This window comes from Oncorhynchus clarkii, chromosome 4, assembly GCF_045791955.1.
Source record: "Oncorhynchus clarkii lewisi isolate Uvic-CL-2024 chromosome 4, UVic_Ocla_1.0, whole genome shotgun sequence".
In the NCBI taxonomy this organism is placed as follows: Eukaryota; Metazoa; Chordata; class Actinopteri; order Salmoniformes; family Salmonidae; genus Oncorhynchus; species Oncorhynchus clarkii.
In genome coordinates, this window is record NC_092150.1 from 22,291,647 (window position 1) to 22,314,815 (window position 23,169).

Consider the following 23,169-nt stretch of genomic DNA (forward strand, 5'->3'; position numbering starts at 1 on the left):
TATAAATAAATACATGTCTTACAAAATCATCCAATTAAAACACGTACGTTTTAGATTGGTTTGTTTCGTTAAAGTGTGATTTTTATTCCAAGTCGTTCTAAAATCATACATGTGACATTGTAGGACTATATCTTTGACGTTCGACGTTGTTTTTGCGTAAATCATCAGCAGACGAAACGGGAGCTTCTGTCACTTCCCAGTAGTGGCAATGGCCACGACGACTGTCACTATCCAACCCTCTGTTGACAGCAATGCACTGACTTCCCCAACAGCAGAACTCATTGTTCACTTCATTCCTTCAAAATTTCAGTATTCATGTATCCCATATTGATCAAGGACCACATTACAAGCATCTGGGTAACACATTTCGAGATTTAAGAAAAATAAATACATTACAATGTAAATATAAAATATGTCTTATCTTTAGATAGTTCAGTCATTCAATGTGAGCATATAGACCTGTATCTATAGGGAATACCAGTTTGAACTTTGAAACGGTAGGCCCAATGAAAAGTTAAACCTTATACAACTTTATCAATATGTTTATCCCTGTGGCTGATCGAGAGTGTGAATGGAAATAAATCTAGGACAGCAGCTCGTTCGCAAGCGGCTGACTTTCTGTATGCTTTAGAGCAAAGTGTTTACAAAAGTTTGTCTGAGTACTGAAAGGGCACTACAAAGGCCCTTTATAGACATGCGACATGATGCCCGAGTCATTTGAATGGAAGTGGGAGAACTACTCTGCTTGAGCGCCTGGGTTTGTTGAAAGAAGAACGTAAAATGATCACATATCTAAAATACAGATGAAAAAGCTCACATATTTTGCCTGTAGGACAATCAAAATGAGAAAATATAGGAATAGCCGAATAAATCTTTAAGAAGCCTATTCAGGAATGTGAGAGACATCAATCAAATAGGTCTGCTCGGACATATAAAATAAAGATTGTTGGGCTTCATAATAAACACGCAGAATTCTTCCTCCCAAATGTTTCTCCCAAATGTGTGAAATGCTGAGAGTATGGCACAAACGAACCAACATCCTCTACAAAGTCAAATAATGATAAAAGCAGAGACTGAAACATGTAATGAGTTCACCCTTAATCATTGATCATTAAAAATGGTGGTGTTAAATATACTCAATTACACGCATGACTTCCCTCAAACAGTAAATTATATCCTCCAACTACTTGTCTATTCTATCTCTCCCGCCAGAACTGGAAAGTCGATTATGTTGAATCCATACGTTTCTATGGATTGCATCACCCTAATTAATACTCAAGAGTGGTCCGTGGCTCACAGTTTTTGAATGGTCCCTCTCCTGTCGCTCTGACAGAAACAGTTCTCGAATGGAAAAGTGGGTCCTTTTAAAAAAAAAACATCCAATGCGTTTTTCTGTGACTGATAATAACGCATGACTCAGATGCGACAGGGATCTATCTGTCTGCACGGGGTAAACAATGCCCTGGCTGGGGCTGACACTCACTTTTGGGAAATATTATTCATATATTGGTTAAAATGTATTTTTTCGTTTCTAAAACGTGTACTGTTGCGACCACACATGTTTTTTTTTAAACTCATAAGACGGTGAATAATAATACAATAATAACCTATGAATTATTTTGTTATAAATGTTTACACTATCTATATTGGATTTTGAGCGTTGCACCTGTGGCAGCGTTTAATAAATATAGGGCAATGAATTACATTGGGTTGGAACTTGGAAGTGTGCTGTTCTGGGCGCTACTCGGTCACTGCATTTGATTATAAATAAGAAGAGTTCACACGCTGATCGAGTGACTAAGGGGAACAAGCGAACCATTTTAATCAGGTGGCTATCTTCCTATCGCTGAGATCAGAGCTCTGTCACTCACGAGCTCGTCATTGTGTCCCCCCCCCTGCGAAATGACATCTCCCTCAGGAAAGCGAATAGTAGCTGGATGAGATTTCAGTGTCTGTGCGTTATAAGCCCATCTATTAGCATAACGCAATGAAACGAGTTCTGGAGTTGGGAGGGAGGGGAGACCCTGCCTTGTTAATTAGGCCACAGGAAACAAATGTTATTTATTTTTTCAAGCCCCTATTTGGGATACCGATTGGCGCAGCGGTCTAGGGCACTGCATCACCCTGGTTCGAATCCAGGCTGTATCACAACCCGCCCTATGGGAGTCCCATAGGGCGGCACACAATTGTCCCAGCGTCGTCCGGGTTTGGCTGGTGTAGGCCGTTATTGTAAATAAGAATTTGTTCTTAACTGACTTGCCTAGAGGTAAAAAAAAAAGGTTAAAAAAAAAGACATTAAAAAATATCCCTCCTATGATATGATATGTTCTGTTTGGTATAGTTTCATAATACAGAAGGTTACTTAAGTCAAAAATTAAAGGAGATTGCATTATACCTAAAATATAGCAACCCAAAGGTTGTGTGTTCGAATCACATCATGGACAATATTAACATTTTACAACTACTTACTACTTTTTAGCTACTTAGCATGTTAGCTTCCCTTAACTCTACATTTAACCCCCAACCCCAGTGCTTAATTTGTAAATTGGGTGGCGCCATATAATAAAGCATTGCATGCATATGTGCTTGCAAAGAGCAGTAGAGTAGAGTAGAGCAGTAGAGTAGAGGCGCTTGCAAAAGTTGTACACATGGAACAACTTTTTTAAGCCTAGGGTCAAGGGAAAAAAACTGGCCTTTTATAAACGCATTTAATGAAATTTTAGATGTCTGGAGACATTACAATAATATTTTTCAATACCGCACAAATGATTGAAATGACAGGCTACTTTGACACTGACAAACTGATATTCTGCGATCAATAAAAAAACACATTTGTCGTAGGCCTAGGTGTCTGGGGACATAGTGTACAATATGAGGAGGAAATTATACTCATAATAAACCTTTCTAGTTTCACTGACTCACCCAATGATGCTCAGCTCACTCACCAGCGATGGCAGATGCGCTCCTGCCAATGCGCTCACTCTTGTTTTTGAAATGTATTTTATTTAACATTTATTTAACTAGGCAAGTCAGTTAAACTTTGTAAAAACAATGCTGTTCCCGCAATAGGACTATTTTGAAGCTGATAGCATATTTGGTAGCCTACAAACAAATTACTATTCTATTTTCAGCTAAATCCATTTGCTTTCCAACATGTGTTTTCCCACAATTGTATTGGAAATATTGTGAAAGGCCCGTTTTGCCTGCATGCTGTTCACTAACGATTTGCCGCACGTTTCCAACAGTAGGCACACAGTCTACAGCTAGGCATTTATACAAAGTTTTTTTTTTAACAAGCTATTGATCCACTGTGGCTAAATTATAGGCCTACTGTTGTAGCATTTTTTATTTTCATTTATTTCTGAACAGACAGCAGTAATTCAATAACTTTGAGAAATGTATTTAACATGTATTAAGGGTGCTGTGGAACTTCCAGCACCCTTCCTGCCGGTATAAGAAAATACATGATGAAGTGCAACAATGCAAATATTAAAGTTGCAGGGTTATGTCTATCAGAGAAGAGAGAGATCATAGAAAGCGAATCTCATTCTAGTTCCGTGAGAGATACAGGCGCACTTCCCTCTCTCACCACAGCAATGGCCACGCGTTGGTCTTAACAGACTACAATGTTGCCAAACCATAAAACCGTGCCGGCCGAACACGACCAATTCTTAGAACACCAGGCACGTTTTCACATTACGTGTTTTAGGGGGCCGGATAATTACAGAAGAGGAAACTTGATTGGTTGAACTTAACTCTGATTTTATTATATTTTTTACATTGCAAACAGTGAACATAGTTTTTCATGACAAGAGGAGGTACTGGATCCTGACAAATGGGTTCCGGGAAAGAAACAGAAAAAACGTAGAGGAGACGGATTCTGTTCTGCAGGATCCAGCTCAAATCAAGTACTGCCTAACCTTAACCCCTAATCCAGCGTCTCCCAAACTCGTCTTCGGGATCCCAAGGGATGCACGTTTTGTTTTTTGGCCCTAACACTACACAGCTGATTGAAAGCTTGACGATTAGTTGATTATCTGAATCAGCTGTGTAGTGAGAGGGCAAAAAACAAAACGTGCACCCCTTGGGGTCCCGAGGACCGAGTTTGGGAAACCCTGCCCTAACCCCTAATGTAGGCCACACATATTTAAAATGGTAAGATATCATATGAAATGGATGATGGACATCCACAAATTAATACGTACCAGACGAAACATAACACTCCATATTCATTGGAGGGAGACACATTTACGTTTACTATGTTAAGTCGACTCCTGGGTCAAGGTTGTCAATGTCCATAGTTGTAGGCCTAGAAGTAAACAGTAATGCCCTCTATTTCCATGGCTCATTGCTCAACTCATGAAACGTAATGGCCATATGAAGCAAGGCCACAAAGGTGACATGGTGTCAGACCAAGTTATGACTTCAAGAGGAGATGAAGATCCAGGACAGCTGGACCACTCTTATTGATTTTGTGACAGCTTGTGTCATTTAACGTTTTGCCCGATGATACGCGGGACATTAACCCATGAGCACCTTCTACTCTGCGTGCATCCAATCACAATCACAACATCACTCCATCACACAGTCGCCCCGGGTGAGTGCACTCAAGGCTTGTAGCTCAGATGTTAATATAACCGATCCTTGAGGTAATGAAGTGTACATTAAAGTATCTAGTTAGAACGACGTTTTCGCAGTCTGATCAGCTTTATTTGGTCGTGCATTGCGCTGAAAAATGCGTTAGCGCTCGCCAAGTGACCATTCATGTAAAACGCAAAACATTCCAGTCTAAGAAAGGGAAAATTAGTTAAAGAAAAGGATCAATTGATCAAATCATTATTGACAGGAAATGGAAAAGAAAACATTTGAAAATTGCAGTTATTGATTAATCGTGTTAGCTTTCACTGACACAGATAGGAGACTCATTTTACTCAATGCTCTAGATGTCAGGACTTCTGATTGTCTTGAACTTTAGGACAGTGTAAGAAGCAGCTCAAAGGATGACCCTTAGGCGATTATGTAGCCTTCAGTGAATTAATTAATTGAAAAGTTGAAAACCGAATTGATCCCAACCCTCTTTGTCACATAAGTGTATAAAGTCAAGTGACTGTTGTGAAATTGTGGTTTAATAAGAGAATGATGTCGATGTTCTTTCAGATGAGTGTGATTATACAAATCAGTCTTTGTAAATTCCCCTTTTGATAGTCCAGTATGAGCGAAAGTTTGCTCTGAATCTTGGACAGGAACAATCACTAAACACAAAGATTAGGGGGACTCAGATAATTTTATTCACATTTATAGACAATACAAAAATGGAAAGACAGCAATGATATTCAATAACAATTATACAGAAATGGGGAGGGGGGCAGAGTGGCATTTGACCACATTAACACCACAAGAAATGGCACAAAAACATCGCTTAATCCCCCAAAACAACAACAAAAACAACCACAGCCATAGTTACATAAACAAATGCTAATTTTGTAAATAATAAACTATCAATATAATGATCTATTACATTACACAGTTGAAGAAATCCAACCTAAATGCTAAATAAATCACAATAGGTACCCTGTAAAAAGAACATTCAGAGAAAATAAGGAAATGCAACTTTTTTTGCCCAGTAGATTATGGAGAGAAGATTTGGTCCCACTTGTTTCAGTAGCCCAAGTAGGATAAAGCTTGGAGTGCCTCGTCACCGTGGAAACTGCCAGAACAATTCAGTTGAAGTTAGAGGAGGTCAGCTTGCAGGGTCATCAGCTCCAGCCTGCCTGTGCAAACTTCTGTTGGGCTGGGGACTTTTTAGTGGGCGTGTTAGCCTGGGCCTAGCCCTGGGTGGTAAGCAATTCTAAGTCTGATATAAATTTTTTGAGTCAGTTCGCAGCCTAGGCTCTCCAGGTGGCCTGTGAAATCGATTTTAACCCTGTGACCCTGTCTAGCAGAGGCATGGTTGACAACCTGAGTAAGAATTTAGTTGGCACTGACAGATCTCCACATATTTCAGTAAGGGGTGGGAGGGGAGGGGCAGGGCAGGGGAGGTTATGGGTGTGCTAGAAGTGCTCATTAAAAGTTTTCAGCAGTTAGGAGAGAGTTGGTGTGTGTGTGTAGCACAGAGCTGCTGTTCTATTTAATCAGCTTAGGGTTGTGTCAGTTTGTTGCGTTACTTGTCACTGGAGTTCACTGATCTATACAGAAGATTGACAGTCTTTTTTTGAGATGTTTGATTGAGAGCCATTTGCCAATAGATTGTTGTAAAGTTATCAGGGTGTTCATGCAGTTCTGAAAGTCCCCATTTGCCCTCTTCACTTGAACAAGAAAACATAAATAAACCCCACAAATAAATTATATATATATATATATGTACAGTACCAGTCAAAAGTTTGGACACACCTACTCATTCAAGGGTTTTTCTTTATTTTTTACTATTTTCTACCTTGTAGAATAATAGTGAAGAAATCAAAACTATGAAATAGCACAAATGGAATCATGTAGTAACCAAAAAAAGTGTTAAACAAATCAAAATATATTTTATATTTGAGATTCTTCAAAGTAGCCACTCTTTGCCTTGATGACAGCTTTGGACACTCTTGGCATTCTCTCAGCCAGCTTCAATTGGAATTCTTTGTAACAGTCTTGTAGGAGTTTCCACATATGATGAGCACTTATTGGCTGCTTTTCCTTCACTCTGCGGTCCAACTCATCCCAAACTATCTCAATTAGGTTGATGTCGGGTGATTGTGGAGGCCAGGTCATCTGATGCAGCATTCCTCTCCTTCTTGGTCAAATAGCCCTTACACAACCTGAAGGTGTGTTGGGTCATTGTCTTGTGGAAAAACAAAAGATAGTCCCACTAAATGCAAACCAGACGGGATGGCGTATCGCTACAGAATGCTGTTGTAGCCATGCTGGTTAAGTGTGCCTTGAATTCTAAATAAATCCCAGACAGTGTCACCAGCAAAGCACACCCACACCATCACACCTCTTCTATGCTTCACTGTGGGAACCACACATGCGGAGATCATCCATTCACCTACTCTGCGTTTCACAAAGACACGGCGGTTGAAACCCAAAATCTCAAATTTGGACTCATCAGACCAAACAACAGATTTCTACCGGTCTAATGTCCATGGCTCGTGTTTCTTGGCCCGAGCAATTCTCTTCTTCTTATTGGTGTCCTTTAGTAGTGGTTTCTTTGTTGCAATTCAATCATGAAGGCCTGATTCACGCAGTCTCATCTGAACAGTTGATGTTGAGATGTCTGTTACTTGAACTCTGTGAAGAATTTGTTTGGGCTGCAATTTCTGAGGCTGGTAACTCTTTCATTCCTGTGGCGGTCCTCAAGAGAGCCAGTTTCATCATATCGCTTGATGTTTTTTGCGACAGCACTTAAAGAAACTTTCAAAGTTCTTGAAATTTTCCGCATTGACTGACTTATGTCTTAAAGTAGTGATGGACTGTCGTTTCTCTTTGCTTATTTGAGCTGTTCTTGCAATAATATGGACTTGGTCTTTTACCAAAGAGGGGTTGGATTAAATGCAGAAGACACATTTCAATTGAAGGCATTCAGTTGTACAACTGACTAGGTATCCCCCTTTCCCTTGACTAGGTATCCCCCTTTTAATTTTTTTATTTAACCTTTATTTAACCAGGTAGGCCAGTTGAGAACAAGTTCTCATTTACAACTGCTACCTGGCCAAGATAAAGCAAAGCAGTGCGACAAAAAGAACAACATAGAGTTACACATAAACAAACGTACATTCAATAACACAATAGCACAATAACACAACAATTCTGTATAACCGCTACCTTGTCACAACACAACTGATTGGCTCAAACGCATTAAGAAGGAAAGAAATTCCACAAATCAACTTTTAACAAGGCACACCTGTTAATTGATGCCTTCCAGGTGACTACCTCATGAAGCTGGTTGAGAGAATGCCAAGCGTGTGCCAAATCAAATCAAATGTATTTATATAGCCCTTCTTACATCAGCTGATATACCAACGTGCTGTACAGAAACCCAGCCTAAAACCACAAACAGCAAGCAATGCATGTGTAGAAGCACGGTGGCTAGGAAAAACTCCATAGAAAGGCAAAAACATAGGAAGAAACCTAGAGAGGAACCAGGCTATGAGGGGTGGCCACTCTTCTTCTGGCTGTGCCGGGTGGAGATTATAACAGAACATGGCCAAGATGTTAAAATGTTCATTAATGACCAGCATGGTCAAATAATAGTAATCACAGTGAACAGGTCAGGGTTCCATAGTCGCAGGCAGAACAGTTGAAACTGGAGCAGCAGCACAGCCAGGTGGACTGGGGACAACAAGGAGTCATCATGCCAGGTAGTCCTGAGGCATGGTCCTAGGGCTCAGGTCCTCCGAGAGAAAGAAAGAAAGATAGAAAGAAAGAAAGAAAGATAGAAAGAAAGAAAGAAAGAAAGAAAGAAAGAAAAAGAGAATTAGAGAGAGCATACTTATATTCACACAGGACATCAGATAAGACAGGAGAAATACTCCAGATATAACAGACTAACCCTAGCCCCCCGACACATAAACTACTGCAGCATAAATACAGGAGGCTGAGACAGGAGAGGTCAGGAGACACTATGGCCCCATCCAATGATACCCCCAGACAGGGCCAAACAGGCAGGATTTAACCCAACCCACTTTGCCAAAGCACAGCCCCCACATCACTAGAGGGATATCTTCAACCACCAACTTACCATCCTGAGACAAGGCCGAGTATAGCCCACAAAGATCTCCGCCAAGGCACAACCCAAGGGGGGGCGCCAACCCAGACAGGAAGACCACATCAGTGACTCAACCCACTCAAGTGACGCACCACTCCTAGGAACAGCATGGAAGAGCACCAGTAAGCCAGTGACTCAGCCCCTGTAATAGGGTTAGAGGCAGAGAATCCCAGAGGAGAGAGGGGAACCGGCCAGGCAGAGACAGCAAGGGCGGTCCTGGGCCATACTACACTCAATCATAGGACCTACTGAAGAGATGAGTCTTCAGTAAAGACTTAAAGGTTGAGACCGAGTCTGCGTCTCTCACATGGGTAGGCAGACCATTCCATAAAAATGGAGCTCAATAGGAGAAAGCCCTGCCTCCAGCTGTTTGCTTAGAAATTCTAGGGACAATTTGGAGGCCTGCGTCTTGTGACCGTAACGTGTAGGTATGTACGGCAGGACCAAATCGGAAAGATAGGTAGGAGCAAGCCCATGTAATGTTTTGTAGATTAGCAGTAAAACCTTGAAATCAGCCCTTGCCTTAACATTAAGCCAGTGTAGGGAGGTTTGCACTGGAGTAATATGATCACATTTTGTGGTTCTAGTCAGGATTCTAGCAGCCGTATTTAGCACTAACTGAAGTTTATTTAGTGCTTTATCCGGGTAGCCGGAAAATAGAGCATTGCAGTAGTCTAACCTAGATGTAACAAACGCATGGATTCATTTTTCAGCATCATTTTTGGTCAGAAAATTTCAGATTTTTGCAATGTTACGTAAATGGATAAAAGCTGTCCTTGAAACAGTCTTGATATGTTCGTCAAACGAGAGATCAGGGTCCAGAGCAAAGCTGTCATCAAGACAAAGGGTACTTTAAAGAATCTCAAATATAAAATATATTTTGATTTGTTTAACACTTTTTTGCTTACTACATGATTCCATGTGTTGTTTCATAGTTTTGATATCTTTCCTATTATTCTACCAAATAGAAAATAGTACAAATAAAGAAAAACCCTTGAATGAGTAGGTGTGTCCAAACTTTTGACTGGTACTGTATATTGTTGTCATATTGAGTTGTGTATTAAATCAATGACATGAATAAATATGTCTATGTTTGGTGATGAACTTAACTGATTGAGTGTACATACGTTAGTAAAATACTAATATCTAACTTTGGCAATACTAATGTTTTTAGAATGGTCATGTATGCTTCCGACTTTGAAACCATTGATTTTCCATGACATAGTTTTGTTTGGTTCACACGTCTTCCCATGTGGATTGAGGATATGGATTCCTCCCTCAGAGGGTAGTGGTGCTCATTGCCCTGCAGATAAGTGTCAACTTGTTCAGTGATTTTGAAATTGTCAAGGCGAGTCCCACAGGAGCACGTGTGAATGAAGAGCAGCTCTTCACAGCCTATTTCTGCTGTCTCATTGGTCCTGGATATGCCCCATGGCCTCCCAAATGATGCCATTTGTCACATGTTTAACAGATTGATACTCCCTAGACTCGAGGGTGGCGTGTGTGTGTGTGTGTGTGTGTGTGTGAGGGGGGTGATAGAGAGATAGGCTTTGAGGGAGGACACTAGTCTAAGTGCCTGAGGAGGCTATTGTGATTGATTGTTTGAGTGGGACCTTCATGATGCTTCTGAGAGCTGGTATCATCCCAACAGTTTTCCTCTTCCAGTAGGGAAGAGAGTGTATCCCTATAACTGGAAAAACACTGGCTGGTTTATTTGGAAGAGATGACACTCATGGAGTGTTTCACTATTATTTTCAAACTGAATGGATTCAGCAACAGTATCCTACATTTGAACTCAGTCCAGAGTGAGAACCTCTCTTACTTTAGCCTCTTGTCTAATCAATCACCCACAAAAGAGTCCTGAGTCATGTGTTCCTATGCAAATGTTTCTGCAAACACTGAAGGGTAAGCTAACCTTACATTATCTGTGTCTTATAACTCCATCCTGATGGAAAACCTGTCATTCCCCCTCTCCTCTCACATTCAGATACCAATACCAACATGGCCACATCATTCATGTCTTCTGCAATTACATAACGGTTTGTCATTAAGATATGTAATGCCTATCATAATCTCAGCCACATTTAGATGCTGTTTGTCGTAATGTTTCAGTATTTGTTTGTTAAAATGTGAGAAATGGTTGGGGAAGGACAGGCGAGTCAGCGTCAGAGACTAACAGTGTAAGTGCCAGGTCCACTTGTAGAGGCTTCATGAAAAGTGTTTGTGGCAGCAGTAATATTTTTCTGATTACCTTTTGGATTTATTGGTAACACACAGCTGTGTGCCTGTGTGCCTGTGTGAGTATGCACACACGTGCTTGTGTGTGATTTAATGAGGGATTTTTGGGGCAAGTTGGCGTTACTCATCAGTGTCATGGCAGTTTTGTTTCAAAAGTGCTGGTGCTGGAGAAAGAGGGATTTCGGCCCGTCAGCAGTGTGTGATGTCAGCATTGCCGGGACAACAAAAGAGAGCTCCAAATCCGTGGAGTTTGCAGCATTATGGGGCCCAGTCTGGGCCGAACATAGCCCCTCTTTTCACTGGGACAAACATTCTAGCGTACAGCTATCTAGAGCTCTGTCACAGAGTGCAGTGCACACACACAACAGGATTTCTGCTTTTCAACCCTGTTTATTCATCATATCCCCCACACTCATTTACTTAGGCTCTATCTATCTAAGGAGAATATCTGGGCGGAATGATAATAATAAGGAATTTGTTTTTTGATAAAGTTATGGTCAATTAGCTGACACTTCCATAGCATCCAAAGCAACACACAATATCAGTAAAGGCTATGCGTATGTATGAAAAATGTGATATTTTGTGGGTAAATGATATACAAACAGTGATCACGTGGCTCAAACTTTGAAAACACAATACAAATGTTCATTGTTCATGTTCAGAGCTGTGACATCCTGAAAATGAGCCTTTTGATTCACCCCCTCCTGTTTTCCAACTGTAACAGAATAAATGTATAATCAAAGTAGACACACACCTCTGTTTATTTAATGCTTTGGTTAGGACACTGTAAAGCCACCTGCAGTTCTCCTTGAAAATTAAAATTACATGTTGGCACAAAAACAACTAGCATGCTGTCTGAACCAGTGGCACTCAAAGAAAATACAATCGCTATGCATTCTGGGAAATCTACATTTAACTAAGGCTATCAAAATTCAGCATATAGTTTCAATCCTTGTTGGTCTCGAGCTAATAGTACTTTAAACAATTATAAACAAGTAACAAGTTTAAACAAGTATATCTCTAAACATGTTTGCAATGGAAAGGAATAGTCAACATTGCAATAAGGATTTTCTTCATCCCTGGCAGTATCACTATTACAAAGTGTAACCTTACTTGAACCTGTTTATCTACATTTTTTATAAAGTTCCTCTGAGCGACTCCAAGTTGAGTGAACAGTCTGGGCTTCAGAGACACTGCCAAGCCGAAGAACACAACTGGGTCTGGCTGGCATGAGCCATGGGCAGGCCCTGAAGGCAGTATATTGTAGAGGACAGACAGACCACACGGATCCCCAACAAGTCCTCTTTATGATGGGGGAGAATTATGATGGCGATGCCTCGCAGTGGAGCCTTCAGATCAGTATGTAGTGGGGTTATAGGAGAAAGATGCCTACAGTAACATACAGTCACACAGCGGCCCCCATTCATTACATGCCCATGTGTATTAAAATACTGGAAGAACTTGAGGCAGCTGCAGAATGTAGTCCAACACAAGGCCACTCTTTATTTTCTGCTCCCTACTGTCTGTCTTGGTACAGGCCTGTCTGTCTCTGGTACCCTCTGTGTGATTATACAAGCTTGCCCCAAAAAAGTTTCTACAGAGATTTGTTTTCGAGGTTTGGGGGGGCAACAATAGTTTCCTTTGGACTAGATAAAGAGGGATTTCATGTTCAAATGGCAACCCTAAAGTGATTAGTTTGTGTACAGCACCACTGCCTGAAAAATATAATTACTCAATCTAGATGCTCCCAGATACACAAAGCATGGTGTTCTAAATACATGTGGGTACACATAGTAAGCCAGACTTTGTGTTTTATTTTGCTAGAGAAAAGGTGAGAGGAACCTGCTGACATCCATATGACCGTATGACCAAGACGAGACCTGTCTGTCCAGGAGACAGAGACCACACCAGATATGGTAAGTTTGGGACTGAAGAGAATAGACAGCTCTTGAATGTCGTCCATTGCTACACATTGGTACACCTTATTGCTCACAGTTACTATTACCATTACTCTTCCCCTCTGAAAAACAAAGTGTTCTTGGGCCAGTAACCGAAAGGTTGCTTGTTCGAATACCCAAGCCGACAAGGTGAAAAACCTGTCGATGTGCCTTTAAATATATATATATTTTTAATTTAACCTTCATTTAACTAAGCAAGTCAGTTAAGAACAAATTCTTATTTACAATGACTGCCTACCCTTGCCAAACCCGGGCGATGCTGGGTCAATTGTGCACCGCCTTATAGGACTCCCAATCACGGCCGGATGTGATACAGCCTGGGATTGAACCAAGGACTGTAGTGACGCCTCTTGCACTGTGCCTTTAACCGCTGTGCAAGGGAATTAACCCTAATACTGCTCGGCGCCGTACTACTCTGGCTGACCCTGTAAACAACAGTGTTTGTGACAATAAAACATCCTCCCCAAAATATTCCCATTACCTTTGAGAAGCCTTGCCATGCTTGTTTTTCCTGGTTGGTTGCTTTCTACAATGCCTTGAGTGGGTGGCAGGACCAACAATCACTATTCCAAATTGTGTGTGGCACAAAGAATATGAACTCAGTCATTGGAAGACTGCCATCAGATGGTCTTTAGAACAGCTGAGTGGAAATGACTCAGAGACTGGAGAAAGACTACTGATCAACTCACACATCTGACCCAAATCCACATCCATTCCATCATTTTAAGATTACTCTACATTGTCTTCATTGTCTTCATCCCTGGTGCCCATTATTTTCTTGTGCACCGGCCTTGGATTTCCCTCAAGAACAAACCAGTACAACGCATCATGGAACCTCTGAGTTCCTACACCCACCCTGCTCTCTTTGCGTATATAAACAAAAACATAGTGTACATTCCTGAACCATATTCTGCTGGTGAGGTTTTATAGAGAGACCCTTCCCAGTTCTCAGTTCTTTAATGTCACCAGGTATTGTGCAAGCGTTCCCTCACCCCTACTACTGTCACACACTAGTCTGACGTGTCGAAAGAAAGGCGCATCGGCCCTTGTGGAATGTGGCATGTTCCTGTGAACTATTTCCTGCTTTGTCGTAAGAGTTATGTGCGGTGGAAACACAAAGTTTCCTTTTTTCACAGCTCCTCTGTGGCGCAGTGTCGGTCCTCTGCTGCAGCTAGCCTCTGCTCAGGAACAATGCCATTCTTTTAGTTTAAGGCCCTTAAAAGATGCCTATGTCAAGTCAGCAACCCAGTGTTGCTGTGTGTCACCAAGCACGTTAACTGCGAAGCACTTGCCTTCTCCAGTCATTCAGTATGATGGGGCAGCAGGGGCAGAGTGGTTCCAATACTGGGTGGTTTACAATAAAGCACAGTGGAATTTCACCCTATCTGAAATGGAAATAGTGTAATATCTTATTAGGATGGTTATTTCAGAACAAGTCACAATTTTAATATGAATTATTCTAATTTCAAAACCTTGGTCACAAAGAGTAAGACTCCATTTAGACCCAATCTAAAATGAATGAAAGCATCTTAAGGGACAGAGTGGAATTGGGAGGGTACTGGAGATACTCATGGTTATACTGTACTTTCATTGGCAAAACCTTGTCTATTTATGTTAGTTAAGGACACTAGCTGGAGACGTGTAACCCTTGGGAACCTTCAGGTCTTGACATTGTCACGACAGCCTACTAGATTGTTATGAGGGTATGAAGATGGCTTTAGGAAGGCGGTTTCCAGAGCAGGATTTGTTACTTTTGCTAGTTTCCATTGTTAAATATGTAGGTAATACAATTGAATATTTGAGTTTCATATTTGCTTTGCTTAATGGTTGTTGAAATCCAAACAGAGTGAAGTCCCACTGGGATGCTTGGTTTTATTGACCAAACTCAGGAGGGGTTAGTCTAGACTCATTATGCTCACACACATGGCGCTTTGTCCACTTGTCATGTTTAAAGATACATTTTTCTCTGCTCACACGTCCCATTGTCTTTAAATTATTAATTCAATGATACATGTACTTTGGATTGTACTATATTATTGAAAAAGGACTGACCCTTCAACTAATTTCTAATACTGTAACCTGCAGTCCTTGTAGGGCGGCGGGTAACCTAGTGGTTAAGAGCGTTGGGATGGTAAAAGGTTGCTGGTTCGAATCCCTGAGCCGACTAGGTGGAAAATATGTTGACGTGCCCTTGAACAAGGCACTTAACCCTAATTGCTCCTGTACGTTGCTCTGGATAAGAGTGTCTGCTAAATTACTAAAATGTATAAGGACAAATCCTAGAGATGAAAACTGTGATGTGTAGGAATTGTCAATGTTGTTGTGCAGGAATGCAATGATCTGGGATCTTTGTTGACATCAAAATGAAGTTGTTAGTTGTTCTGTGTACCTTGATACTTAGTATGGGACCACATCTGCCTGTCCCAGGGCAGCCATCACTCAGGTCAGAGAGGAGAAGCAGGACTTCTAAGGGGAGAGCGTGGTGTAGGAGAGGCCAACTCCATCTGTCAAGATTTTGTTCCTGCCGTGCGCCTGGCCGCACTGACGGGATTTGAGCCCACATGTTTGGGGTTGGGGTTGCCGGGGACAGAGCAGAGGGGGTAGAGGGGCACTCTGGCTTCCTCCCACAGCAACCAGCATGGTGCTACTGGAGGCAGCTGGCTGGAGGAGTGGCCCGGGCTCCAGGCCTTTGTTGCTGGGGAGATGAGAGGATGGAGGAGTGGGGGAATATTGGGAACCTGCAGGGAAGGAAGCACTAATACTCCTCCTCCTCCTCTTCTCCCTCCTCTTCTAACAACAGCAGGGTGGAAAAGTCTATCCTCTGCTGTTATATGATGTACTCTATCTTGCAGTGAGACTGGTTCCTCCTCTCTTACTCTACTTTTTTTTCCTGCTGTTGTATGGATATAAAACACCTACATTAGTGCTGAGCAATTTTTGTTGTTGTTGTGGTTATTAAATAACTAATCGACCGACGTCTGTTCAATTTCTTGAATTCCATTTTGTTAGGTTTTTTTGTGAGCCCAACTCGCCTTTTAAATAATATCATTCATTTTAGAATTAAAGTCAAGAACTATGTGGGACGCTGGGCTGAAGGGAGTTGTAGTTTTCATTAAGCAAATATTCAACCTAGTTCAGCACAGAAACGTGGTAATTAGCTACAATGACCATAAACCATTGAGTCTGACGGATACACTTTTACGCCTGCTACGGCTTAGATACACACAGACCGCATGAGAGAAGAATGTACACAACACAACGATGAGAAAGATAGAGATTGACAGTTCATGAAAGTATGCCTGATATACTTTGAAGAACTAGTCAAATGATTTGGTCAGACAGCTCTGCAGCATACAGTACTTAGGCAGGCTAGCCTAGCTAAATAGAATGACAAAAGACAGTAGAGGATGGGTAGCACAGAGATAACATTAGATGGCCTGGCTGGCTGGCTGCTACTGCCTGAGCAGAGATGAGATGATGACTTTAAGGAATACAACATAACAAAGTCATACAATAAAAACTAAGTTATTTACACAACTGAAATATTTTATTATTTCATAGTAATTTCCTATTTTCTTTTGATGTCTACCCTACCTGACAGAGACAATGTCGTATTTTAAATATTTTGGCAATTGAATGTTCACTATTTTGGACTTTGAAATTTCCATTAAAAAGCACTAAAATCAATTGAATGTCATTATTTCATAATACATTTCATGTTTAAAAAAATGATTGAACCCAAAATCGAAAACCGTGATTATTGTAAATAATTGAACCGAAAAGGAACCGACCTCAAAAAGCAGTAATCAGCACTAACCCACATATCCAAGATTTTCTGTTACGCATTATCATTTTTAAACTTTATAATGTGCAGATGAGATGAGTTTCATCTAAAGTCTGAAATGTTTTTTTTTTTTTAAATGGCAATGACATCTCTAGTTCTATTTTCTCCTGTTTTTTCCCCCCTAGTTTTACCTACCATGGTTGTGATAATTGGATTTTCTGGACACCTGTATGAGTGCAGTATATCCAGCGGCTTATAACCAGGGAGAGGGTGAGTCAACTCTAATTATTGTCATGTCAAGCAATACAAATGGCCAGCCATCCCCCAACCCCTTCTCTCTAGCATGGTAGCCTAGTTACTGCTGTTCCTCACATCCTCATATCTACAGAACTAGTTTACTGTCTCAGAACACCAAAGCTAAGGAAAGGTAGGCTAGAGGAGGCCTTCAAGGGTGGAGTTTCTCTCTGTTTCACACGAGCTGAAGTTGCCACAGTTTCCTCAGAAAGAGTCGAGAATTAAAAAAAAGTTGTTTCTACGCTATACAAACCATAAGCATAAAAAACTCACTCTAGTCTCCTAACAAACAACTCTAAACATAGATAAGAAAATGTTTTTCTGGGAAATAAGTAGAGAACATACTGTGTCCTGCTTCCGCCCACTCTGTGTTGGGCCAAAGCAGGAGTAGATAGTGAGGTGGGATGTGGGACAGGAGAGGAGAATGGGAGTGGTGGGGTGTACTCTGCTCACAGTCCCACAGTTAATCCCGAGGAGGGAGCTGTGACTGAGACTGAGCGGGGATGAGGGATGAACAGACAGGACTTGTCCACAGACAGTCAAAGGGAGAGCTGGAGCTCTTTAACCATGGGAGGGGAGCAGGACAGGGACGGATGGACTCACAAGATGTCCAGACGGGCCGGGCCAGGTCATTTATAAGACCTTGCTTTCTCTCCAGGATAGGCTGCCCGGCCGGCCAGGCCCAGCCAGCAGGAACTTCCCATGGCCACCTCCGCTCTGCTCCGAGGGACTGAGAATACGTAATGAGTTGCAGGGCTCCACATTTACCATGGCTGATCAGCTGAGAACAATGAACTCACGGGCACACAATAGTGACTAGAGAGCCTCAAGGCATTGTCTCTGTATTTTTAGAGGGGGGAGAAAACGAGAGAGCCAGAGAAAGAGGAGAATGGAGGGGAGAAAAGTGAACAAGACTGTAGTTTTGTAATGCTTTGTTCTATTTGTTTGGGGGGAAAGAAGCAATACTTTGTTTGTATACTTATTGTTACTATTGTCAATACTTTGGCATCCATGTGGCCATTTATGTCCATAGGCAGCACATGCCATTGGTTTATGTTAAATAGTTAATAGATAATGGCTTTGGGTTTAGTGTTGAAGCACTTCAACTGCATCTAATGTCAGGATATTTATCATATTTTCATAGCCTTTTTCAAATGGTAAAAACGTATTTGCACTATTAGTGATTTCCTCTTGTAATTTTAGACTAGCTTATTTGCCTACATCGGCCTGCTGTGTGCAGTGAGACCTACCTACCTCCCCTTACAGAGGAATAGTGAATGAGGGTTGCTCTGGCAGCTAGTGACATTGTCATTTAAAGCCAGCCTACAGCCACCGATTACCATCTACATATTTATGGAGACTATGAGCATTATATGGTACCATTTAAATTAACAACCCCTTTTTCACTGACTGAATACTTTGTAATCTTGACTATGCAATTAGTTTAGAATGGCTAAGAAATCAACTTCATTAGCATTTTTTTGTACTGAAGGTACCGGCTTGGGCCAAATGTTCGTTCTAGGGTGGAAAGCATATCTCTTTGGAAAAGCTGTCCTAAATTAGTTTCTGTATCAGTTAAAGACTATTTCCTCTCTGCCTTAAACTTGGGCATGATAGAAGAACCCCTGGAATATTTATGGGGGGAAAAATAAATCCACAAAGACAATTTTGCCCTTTGGTTGCATGTTCTGCCTTTCCTTCTTGTGTTTTTCCAATTACTTAATGCTATTTAAATATAGCAGAGCCGACATATGCAGTTCACTGTAGTGGGGGAATGAAATAAGTCACGCTTTAATTGTATTGCATCAATTAAAATAGAAGCCCATCACAGTAAGCTAGCTGTAATAAAATGATAAAATGGACAATTAGGAAAAATCAAGTCCCTTAATTTTCTAAACACACTCTAGAGAGTGTCTTTAAGCCAGCCAGATTTGACTATATGTTGAGCAGTATTCCCCTCAGTGAGGACCGCTAAAGTGCTGTGAATTACAGTTGAACTCTTTGGTATGTTGTACTGTAACATATAGTACTACAAACTGTAGTGCCACTTCATATTATTCATCCAATTCTCTGCTTGGCAAGCTTTTATATACATTTTATTTAGGCAAACTCATATATTGACTGGGAGAATAAACCATGCAGTAGAATATGTGTGTTAAAGTCTGCCTTTGCAGACGGGCCTGGATTGTAGACACAACCAGAGTCTGTAAATCAGTCATTTCCTCGTCTTTGCAGGAAGGATTTGGCTGGTTGGTGTTTGTGGTCCCAGGTCGACTGGTCGGGCAAATAGATAACACCAATACCGTTTGCCTGCCAGGAGTACTTGCGAACCGAGTGCAAACCGATTTTACATGTAGAATCACTCGAAAATGTTGGCAATCATAAGTCAACAGCACACTGAACGATCGGCAGATGAACGTGAGATCCACATTCGGTGCGAAAGAGGCTCTCAGATTCCCAATCAGTGTTTGCCTTGGGAGACGAGTGATTACTCACACACCTAGGAGCCCCGGCCTCCACCCATCTCAACCCTCCCTGCCCCGTGCCATGCATGATCTGTGGGTGTGGTGTGGTGTGTGACGATACGCCGTCTGCAGGTGGGCCAAACCCACTGCTTGCTCTCTCTGTCAACCAATCAATATTTTTTATGGAACACATTTCATACAAAGCAAGGGCTTTACACATATCATTAAAAGTACATCTGAAAGGCATTATGGTAACCATAAAAATAAACATTAAGTTACACAGAGTAAAATATAAGGACAGACAATTAATCCCTTTTATCCAGCTAAATGAGTATTGTATATTGCTATTACTTGGAAGGAAGCAAGAACTCAACCAGGAAATGGTGTTGTATACCTGTATTTTGTATTTCTTTCCAGGTGTCCTTCTGATGTTCTTGATGCACGTCCAAGGGTACTCGTCCGTTGATGGGTGATGGAGATGAGGTTCCTTCTGCTATAACCCTGGCCTCCAAGAACAGCTTCAAAGACAGGACCTAAGGAGAGATCAGTCACGCAAAACACATCTACACACCACTGCTTCTGCTGCAAATGTGAGGGCATGATCTGTCTCTGTGAAGACAAAACAATATGTACCCTGTGAAATTCTCAGAACATGGTTAATTTTGAAACTGTTACAACTGAAACAACGAAACTTTTTACCAATAGAGGTTATGCTGCTTATGATATGAACTGTATCGTCCATTGATATATTGGATTTCATGATGTTACATATCTTCAATCTGTGATCATATTAAATCAATGAAATCATGGTGTGCTGAGTTTTCAAAACATTAATAATATTGAGCTGCACCCTTTTGCACTGAGAACACCCTTAGTTCGTTGGGGCATTGGACTCTACAAGGTGTCGAAAGCATTTCACAAGCATGGCCAATGTTGACTATAATGCTTCCCACAGTTCTGTCATGTTGGCTGTATGTCCTTTGGGTGGTGGACCGTTCTTGATACACACCGGAAACTGTTGAGCGTGAAAAACCCAGCAGCATTGCAGTTCTTGACACAACCGGTGTGCCTGGCACCTACTACCATACCCCCTGTTTTAAGGCACTCCAATCTTTTGTCTTGCCCATTCACCCTCTGAATGGCACACATACCTAATCCATGTCTCAGTTGTCTCAAGGCTTAAAACTCCTTTAGCCGGTCTCCTCCCCTTCATCTACAGAGATTGAAGTGGATTTAACAAGTGACATCAATAAGGGATCATAGCTTTCACCTGGATTCACCTGGTAAGTCTGTCATGGAAAGAGCAGGTATTCATAATGTTTTGTACACTCAGTGTATGCTGTGCATTACAATATTTGGGGTAGGGTTTTCACATCCAAGCCAGGGGAAGGTAACTGCAGGTTTTGTTCAAGCCCTCCATGACAGGAGTTGTACACCCCTAGATTAAAGTTATAGGAGATGTAGACGCCAGAATATGGTGACAGAGAATACCCCCACACACCCTACCACACACACCATTTGCAGCTGCAGGGTTAGGCATGTTGACACTGTTATGGCCTCTATAAAAACCTGAATAGGCTGGTCACTACTATGTAAATGATAACACCATTTCTGGTTATAATTCATCTAAATACAGGACATGGCCAGGTAACTCAATCTTCCAGTACGGTGTGTGGTATCTTATATTGTTCATGTTGTATCACTGCAGCCCTCAGGTGATGAAACTGTCTCTGCCACATTAGCTGCTCTCTCTCTCCTTTCTCTCAAAGCTCCCAGGCCGGCTTTCAGCCATGGCTACTCAACACCCCTTTATTTTAAACAAACACACACACACACACACACACACGCAGCCTTTCCACTGCCTACCACGCAGCCCAGTCATTTATCACTGCCAACTAAAGTGGGTATGTGTGCCCATTTGGGCTTATTGATTACCCATATCTCTCTCATGTATTTACTGTGTAAATCAGCAAACAGAAACCACACAGTAAGTGGATATACCTCCTCACTCACACTTGATTGTCCTCTCAGAGGATCCAAGCGGGAAGAGTTCTCTATCATGTCAAGCCAAGTCAAGCCCAGGAGATGGTTAGCATCATGACACTCCGGAACATCCTTAAGAGAACCAATCAAAGGCCCATCTGTGTTCAAGTGCAGATTGAATCCTGTGTTTCCAGGTTTATACAGAACGTTATGAAAGCAAGTTGGCGGAAAGGTCAGGAGAGAGCGGCACACAAAAACAAACAATTCATTTGGCATGGAGGTGTAATGGGATGATCCGGGGCTGGGGCTGAGCCTATTGTTCTGCTGCAATTAACCGTGGCAGGTCATGTGTCACTGGGCACTGACCCTGGTTCCATTCAGGAGCCCACACTCTGTATTAGCCATGGCCCAAAGAGAGGTCAAATAGTCACAGACCAGGCAAAACTCTGCCCCTTCCCCCACCCCCCCAACAAACACACTCGCTCATGAACACACAGTTCTGACTAGGGCAGCACTTAAAAAACAAAAGGGTATTACCATGGGGTGGTTGGGACACTGTGGCGGCATCTAAGCCTGTGTGACTCATCCTTCGGCCTGAATCTGATGGTCTGGTGCATATTGGAGGCATTAAGCATGGACGACATACACCTAACCCCTAGTCCTATTTCATCTGTGCAGAGAGAGTGAGCATGAGATGACTCCACTTCCCATATCCAGGTCAGCACCAGGCTGAGGTGCAGATTTGGAAGGAGAGGGAGAGTACAGAGAGAAGAGGAGTGGATTTGGTTCCTGTGGGGCCTGCTCGGGCACGCACTCCTCAGATCACCCATCAGGATTGCTTCGTGCGGTCAGGTCAGCATGTTGCGTTTTCTCTCCTCAGCGACTCAAAGTTGCTGACTTCGTTTAGTGTCAGTCACCCGAGGACTGGGGAGACTGCAGCTTCCTCGCATGTGGAGTTCGTCGCTCGGCTGTTAGAGGCGGTACATTTCCACCTGACAGATGCCTGGTGGAACAGTGGCATGTTGTAAAAACATATGATCTTTTAGCTGCAGGCTACAGATACTGCTAATTGAAAAACGACCTCTCTCGAGTCATGAACGCCTATTACAATATTACTGTTGCACAATGCAATCGCAACCTATAATTTCGCAACACTTGGCTGCTTTGCCTCGTCTCACTGACATTCCGCCTCCCTCTGTCCACTTGAGTGAATATTCACAACATATTTATTGTTTAGAGAAGGACAAACATTAGCTAGCTCAACATGACTCAACTCCTTCATTTGATTTCTATTCAGCGTGGTGGCAGCAGTACTTGATGACAGCCAGCCTCCGCTCCAGCATGGCCCTGTTCTGCCTCTCCGTCCTAATTGACTGGGAGGGGAAAGGCAGAACAGCTGCCCCAAACCACCGAGCCAGAATTAAAACATAAATCCCGCTGCCTAACACTCAATTTCATCCATGACCCAGCATTATACAAATGAGTTGAGAACAGACAGACAGGTGTATGGTTCCCCAGTAGGGTCCCTGGGGAAGCATACAACTGTTCCGCTCTCTCCCTCTCTTTCCCAGCAGAACCAGGCCCTCTGCTCCCTCTGTGTTCCCTGCCCTCCTCCAGACCGCACCAGCCAAAACAACAACAGGCCAATTCCCGTTCTTAGGGGATCCATTCACAGCACTTTTCAAGAGTCAACAAGAG

At 42.1% G+C, this 23,169-nt stretch overlaps 1 long non-coding RNA gene across 1 annotated transcript in view; it reads left to right on the plus strand.

The window, feature by feature from the left end:
- LOC139406605 (uncharacterized) overlaps positions 1 to 20,283 on the plus strand; it is a 55,672-nt gene extending 35,389 nt beyond the window's left edge. The window contains exons 4-6 of the long non-coding RNA XR_011634008.1: positions 12,812 to 12,903; positions 16,915 to 16,999; positions 19,906 to 20,283. This is a non-coding gene — a long non-coding RNA (uncharacterized lncRNA). The remainder of the gene's footprint in view (positions 1 to 12,811; positions 12,904 to 16,914; positions 17,000 to 19,905) is intronic.
- Positions 20,284 to 23,169: the final 2,886 nt, after the last annotated feature.